Source organism: Poromitra crassiceps, assembly GCF_964638095.1.
Source record: "Poromitra crassiceps genome assembly, chromosome: 4".
NCBI lineage: Eukaryota > Metazoa > Chordata > Actinopteri > Beryciformes > Melamphaidae > Poromitra > Poromitra crassiceps.
Window position 1 is genome coordinate 37,931,433 of NC_139626.1, and position 7,245 is coordinate 37,938,677.

Below are 7,245 nucleotides of genomic sequence, written 5' to 3' on the forward strand. Positions count from 1 at the left end.
GTAATAATAAAGTAATAATAGAAAAATGACAACAGACTGAGGAATACAGTAATAATAGAAACAAACAATAACAGACTACGTAATAATACAGCAATAATAGAAACAAGCATAACAGACTACAGTGATAATACAGTAATAATAGAAACAAACGATAACAGACAGATGAATACAGTAATAATAGAAACAAACATAACAGACTACAGTAATAATACAGTAATAATAGAAACAAATGATAACAGACTACAGTAATAATACAGTAATAATAGAAACAAACGATAACAGACTGATGAATACAGTAATAATAGAAAGAAATGATAACAGACTACAGTAATAATACAGTAATAATAGAAACAAATGATAACAGACTACAGTAATAATACAGTAATAATAGAAACAAAGGATAACAGACTGATGAATACAGTAATAATAGAAACAAACATAACAGCCTACAGTAATAATACAGTAATAATAGAAAGAAATGATAACAGACTACAGTAATAATACAGTAATAATAGAAACAAATGATAACAGACTGATGAATACAGTAATAATAGAAAGAAATGATAACAGACTACAGTAATAATACAGTAATAATAGAAACAAATGATAACAGACTACAGTAATAATACAGTAATAATAGAAACAAAGGATAACAGACTGATGAATACAGTAATAATAGAAACAAACATAACAGCCTACAGTAATAATACAGTAATAATAGAAAGAAATGATAACAGACTACAGTAATAATACAGTAATAATAGAAACAAATGATAACAGACTGATGAATACAGTAATAATAGAAAGAAATGATAACAGACTACAGTAATAATACAGTAATAATAGAAACAAATGATAACAGACTACAGTAATAATACAGTAATAATAGAAACAAAGGATAACAGACTGATGAATACAGTAATAATAGAAACAAACATAACAGCCTACAGTAATAATACAGTAATAATAGAAAGAAATTATAACAGACTACAGTAATAATACAGTAATAATAGAAACAAACGATAACAGACTGATGAATACAGTAATAATAGAAATAAATGATAACATACTACAGTAATAATACAGTAATAATAGAAACAAATGATAACAGACTACAGTAATAATACAGTAATAATAGAAACAAAGGATAACAGACTGATGAATACAGTAATAATAGAAACAAACATAACAGCCTACAGTAATAATACAGTAATAATGGAAACAAACGATAACAGACTACAGTAATAATACAGTAATAACAGAAACAAACATAACAGACTGCAGTAATAATAGAAAAAATTGATAACAGACTGCTTCCACTTCTCCCTTGATTGAGGAAGAAATCAACAGAGGATTGTTTCTAATCTCAGAGTGGTGCTGTCACACCCTCCTCCAGGCTGCCTCAAAACACCCCGCTCAATACGTGACGCGCTGATAGGGGAGCGTTGGTCGAAGTGTGTGTGCGTGTGCATGTGTGTGTGTGTGTGTGTGTGTGTGTGTATGTATGTATGCGTGCGTGTGTGTGTGTGTGCGTGCGTGCGTGCGTGTGTGTGTGTGTGTGTGTGTGTGTGTGTGTGTGTGTGTGTGTGTGTGGCCCACGTACCTGCAGAATCAACATTGATCTCCCTGGAGAGAAAGGCCTGCAGAAAATGGAAGCTTTAGAAGAACTGAAATATGAAATCCCATAGAACAGCAGCTCTTTTAAATGATGGGTTATGAACAAAATTATGAATATGATAGTAGCAGCCTGCATCCAAAAGTTAGAGACTGTTCATTACTTACAGTATATATTTACCAGGCAAAATAATAAATAAATAAAGAAAAAGCATTGTGTAAGTTCATGCAAGACACGGAAGTCATAAGCTACGCCCCAGCTGTAATCAGCTGACACCTGCTCATTGGATCAGCGTTTAATCATTCACCAATCACATCCATTCTCACAACAAGACGGTCCATTCAAATATGGCTGCGTTCTACATGGTCTTTGCTAACTCTAAATGCTGCCACATACAGTACCACCCCAACCTCCACCTTTCTAGCTGCATGGCTCAAAGGTTAAACATGTATTCAATTTCTTGGTTGGGCTCACCCTGTTTATTCTCTATGGTGATTAAATGAATCTTGAATCTCGAATCTTGTATACCCATGGGGGATTCTGCATTGCGCTCCCTGTTGTTCAGCTTAGCATGCTGCTGGGCTGATTCAGGGAGCATCTTCTGTATAGAGCGGAGCCATCAGCACCAAGCGCCAAACATAACTGTATTTCCATTTTGTGCAATAAATGGTTAAATCTATGACGAGTGTTGTTGAATGAACTGTTTTCTTCTGCCCTATACCACCGAACCAAAACACTTTCTCACTCCTCCAAAGCACTATTTTATATGGCATCTTGTTTTTGGCATCATATTTCTTCACATCTAAAGGGGATTGTATGAGCATAGAGTCATGGAAATCATACGAACATGCAGCAACACACACACACACACACACACACACACACACACACACACAGACACACACACACACACACACACACACACACACTCCTAAATTGGGCTCCATGGCCACGCTTCCTCCACATCATGTAAACACTATTGTGTGCAGGGCGATAGGGATCACTGGAACCTAATTGTTTGAGGCAATATTCACAGAGCATTTCATGGAGAAAGTGACAAACAAAGCTGTGAGCAACAGCCAGGACCGCCGCTCTCTCTCTCTCTCTCTCTCTCTCTCTCTCTCTCTCTCTCTCTCTCTCTCTCTCTCTCTCACTCACTCTCTCTCTCTCTCTCTCACTCTCTCTCTGCCTCTCTCTCTTTCCACTGCAACAGATGCTGGCTTTTGTTTGTTTTTCCTGATTGTCCTGGAGGCCGGCCATCCAGCTTCAGACAGAAACAACGAGGAAGAACAGAAGAAGAAGAAGAAGAAGAGTTGTGATTTATGAGTGGTATGTAGGATGAAGCATGAGGGCTGGGTTTCACGCTGGACCACCTTCAGCATGGACCTGATCCACACGCTGGACCACCTACAGCATGGACCTGATCCACTTGATCAGCGCTCTGCAGGTGCCTGTTCAGAATACAGGTGTCAGGCCTCCAATTATGAGGGAAAATATTTGTGGAAATGCAGTGGGAGGACATGATGTGTTGTTAGAACACCATAAACGGGACCAAATCAGATTTGTTTTAATTGTTTAGAGAGAAATTAAAATATCAGATCAGTTTCACACATTTAAATTTGAAGAACGACACTCTCTTAACCTACATTTTCCAGGTGTTAAGGTGGGGTGGGGTATTTGAATGTGTTTCTGATCTATTATCCTACTACTTCGGCTTCATTGGTCTATATGGCTAGGGTATTCATTCACAGTTAAACTTTAACCTTATACCAAAAACCGGCCATCATAAACTGAAACGTTTGGTTTGGGCTAATGTTAGCATCAGCATGACAGCTTAGTAGTGAAGGCTTTTTAGCGCTTACCTGGAAGTACCTCTGGCTGGTATCTGCCTCCTGAACCCCACTATCTCTCCCCCTCGCAGGTCCCTGCAAACCTTGATGAATGCAAGTGGTTGTTGTGTAGAGGGACCGTCAAAATGGCCCACAGACATAATACACCTATACATGCATAAACATCTCAAACATAAACATGTCAAAACAGTCAATATCGATGGTTCATGCTTTCGGTCCACAATATCTCTTCAGAATCCAACATTTAATCCTGACGCCACATCAACAAGTCTGCATTAACAAACATTTCCCATGTGCTCGCATTGAGCTTCTGCACCTGTCCATTATTCTCTCACTTACAGCCAAGACGGCCTTGAAATGGTGTTGGCTTGCTCGGTAAGCGCCGGCCCAGTACAAAAACCTGACACGCGTGAAAATCCTTAGCCTATCACTCAAAATGTTGGCTAAGAATGACAGTTAAACTAACCAATGACCAATGTCTGTATCCTATGATGATCTGGAGTGCAGAAACTGCACATGAATGCAGCTGTTGAGATTTAATTCGAGGAGATCCGGATTCCGGACAAGTATATCCACTTAACAGATTCAATTCAACCTACTTAGATTGCACTTAGTGACAAAGATCATTTGCGAGTCAAGTGGATCAAGTGCTGTGATACAGTGTATAACGGCCGGCGTGGGACTTATTTTTAATCTTCGATAGCGTATGCGTGGCTGCCCCCGATTACTGTAACGCACGCCCCCCCTCGGAGAGCGTCGGGCGCACGTCGACGGTCGCTCAGTTCCCAGGATGCACCTGGCCAGGGGGCGAGCGGGCGGATGCAGGGGACAGCTGTTTCCTGTGCACACTTCCTGGTTTAGCAGAGAGGGGGGCGGGGGCGGTGGGGGGGGGGCGTTTGTGTGGAGGGTTAGTTGTGATGAGGCCTCCGCTCCCTTTCCAAACAGGATATATCTGCCACGGCCGCAGGTGTGAGACTACCAATGCTCATCACTCTCTCACATACACTATACTGTATACACACCAAAGAGAAAGCAAAGACCCCGCCATTTCCGATTAGCGAGGAAGGGAAGGAACATGGAAGAAGAAGTAGAGAAGGAGAAAGAGAAGGAGACAGGGGAGGAAGGCAGGAGAGATAGGAGGAGGCGAGGAAGTGGAGATGGGCCTGTTTTATTGTCTCCCGTCTCACAATAGACTAGCCCAGCTGGGAGGGAGTGAATGGCTGCTGGGCTAATCAGAGCATAATGGGCTCAATCAATAGCTTCCTTGATTGCACACATACTGTACATTCCCCATCAGCAGCCAGTAAACAGCATGTCGTCATGCTCCTGTCAAGCAGCGCCTCCATCAGAGAGTCTATTAGAGCGCCAAGAGCCCACGTGTCACGGACAGCCTGGACCATTTGATTTAGGAAGGCTTTCTCGTGCTAACCTTGAACTATTGTCAGTTCAATTGTATTGTCTGTTGTTATGTTTTTAACTCTGTAGTAGCACTCTGAGATTCTCTGTGAATGAAAGGTTCAGTATAAATAAAATGCATTATTATTTATTATTTATGCAGAGACGTCAGTATCTGTCTCTCTATCTGTATTCAGATAGAAAACCGGAATATTGACTGAAATACAAGGTAAAACATTGACCCCCCCAACCCCACCCCCACCCCCCCACCCCCCCAAATATATTTAAAGGAGGAAAGTACGCACATAGGCTACAGCTAAAGACTATAGGTTCTACGCTTCATTTTTGTGTACCAGGCTTTTTCCCACGGCGATGGGCCAGCAGGCCTTGCCGGGGTCAGGTGATGGCAAAGTCAGGACACTCAGTCAGTCAGTCACTCAGGGACGTTTAGTGAAAAGGGGTCGTAACAAGGATGGGAATGTGGTAAGGACAGTCAGCATTTGAGGGGTGGGTAGGGGGAGTGGCTAGGATGATGTGGAGATGGGGGGGCATGGTGCCATCAAGCTGAATGGCCACTCCACTGCGGCGTGGGCTTACACTTGTTTCTTGCTAGCTCCCACACATGACACCTCCTCCTCGATGCAAGAGTTTCCTTGAGTGATAGCCGAGAACGGTCAGCTCTCAGCCCGTTGCCTGCTTTGCGCTGCCTCGGTGGGGGCGAATACAATGTAGCAATCACTTTTCAATAATGTGTAGTAAATGAAACAACTAGTTGAAATCCTATCCTGAAATCCTAGTTGAAAAGTCCTATGTTGCGAACAGAATGGACATTTTTATCTCCACAATGATATGAATCGATTTGAAGAAACATAATGGCTAACGCACAGTTACAGACATGTCAATCCCCCCCCCCCACATGGGGGGCATCCTCCCAATAATAACAAGCAGCTTCGGGTAGAAGAACGAATGTGTTTCCATCACATTATTTGTGCTTTCGCACTTAACGAGCTGGGATTCGGGTACATCCCTACATAGCATAGGCAGCCCCATGTCAGTACCCGTCCGTAAACACAGCTCCATGTCAGCCTTCTGACGAAACCGATGAAGTTAACAGGAGCATCTTCTTGCAGCGCCGAGAACATAAATGTTGGGCGAGGACTGTTAGATGAGCTTCATACTGGATTTTTGGACGCAGAGTCGAGTGTAATCTTTTGGCTGCAAAACACTTGGATTATGCTGCACAAGCTGCAGGGAGGAATTGGACGGCCATGTCAAGCTTTGTTGGCGCTGTAAAAAGATGTCTCTGTTAACTTCAGTAGTTTGGGAGAAGGCGGAGCTGGAGCTTATCTACAAGTTTTGACCTATAGGGATGACTGAATTTTCATTCTGGGGTGAACTATTCCTTTTTACCCCCCCCCCCCCTTTTTTTTTTTTTACTCAATTCAAATTAATTTACAGTAAGAGTGATCAGAGGAGAAGGACAGGAAATACGGGGAGAGAAAGGTGACGACAGAGATGAGAGCCAGTCTCTCTCGAATAAACGTTGTGAGCATGTCGCATGCCGATCAGCTTGTTTGAACCCGAGGCCTCAGGCTGACCTTTGACCCCTCCGTGTCATCACCTGCGCTGGAATACGTGCAGGCTTTTACGAGCGCACAGTGGCTATTCGAACAGGCTGCTCTCATCCACTTCCACTTTTGGCAGCACCACTACAAATATTTCCAGAAGAGATGAGCAGTGACAATACAATAGCTTGTGAATGTGTGTGTGCATGCGTGTGTGTTTGTGTGTGTGTGTGTGTGTGTGTGTGTGCGTGCGTGTGTGTTTGTGTGTGTGTGCGTGTGTGTGTGTGTGTGTGTGTGTGTGTTTGATTATGTGTGTGTGTGTGTTTGATTATGTATGAGTGCCAAAACTTCATGTGTGTTTCTCAGTGTGGTTGTGTGGATGTCTGTGTCTACATGTGTGATTGTCAGTGCGTGTGTGTGTGTGCGTGTGTGTGTGTGTGTGTGTGTGTGTGTGTGTGTGTGTGTGTGTGTGTGTGTGTGTGTGCGTGTGTGTGTGTGTGTGTGTGCATGTGCATGCGTGTGTGTGTGTATATGTGTGTGTGTGTGTGTGCGCCTGCCCCTGGGTCACGATGACACTGCGTGGAATAACAGCATACTGTGCCTTCCTCTCTCTCATATTTCTCGTCATCAGCACTGCCACCATCCAAATTCCACTCCTCTGTGCCTCGTGTAGTGGGGTTTAGTGGGGTGAGGGGAACGGGACGGCGTGGGGGGGGGGGGGGGGGTTTACTGGACCCTGTTTGTCAACCGCCATCCTGCAATAATAGGAAACACCGCCTCACTTTTCCACTTTCTCCCCACACACTCACACACACACACA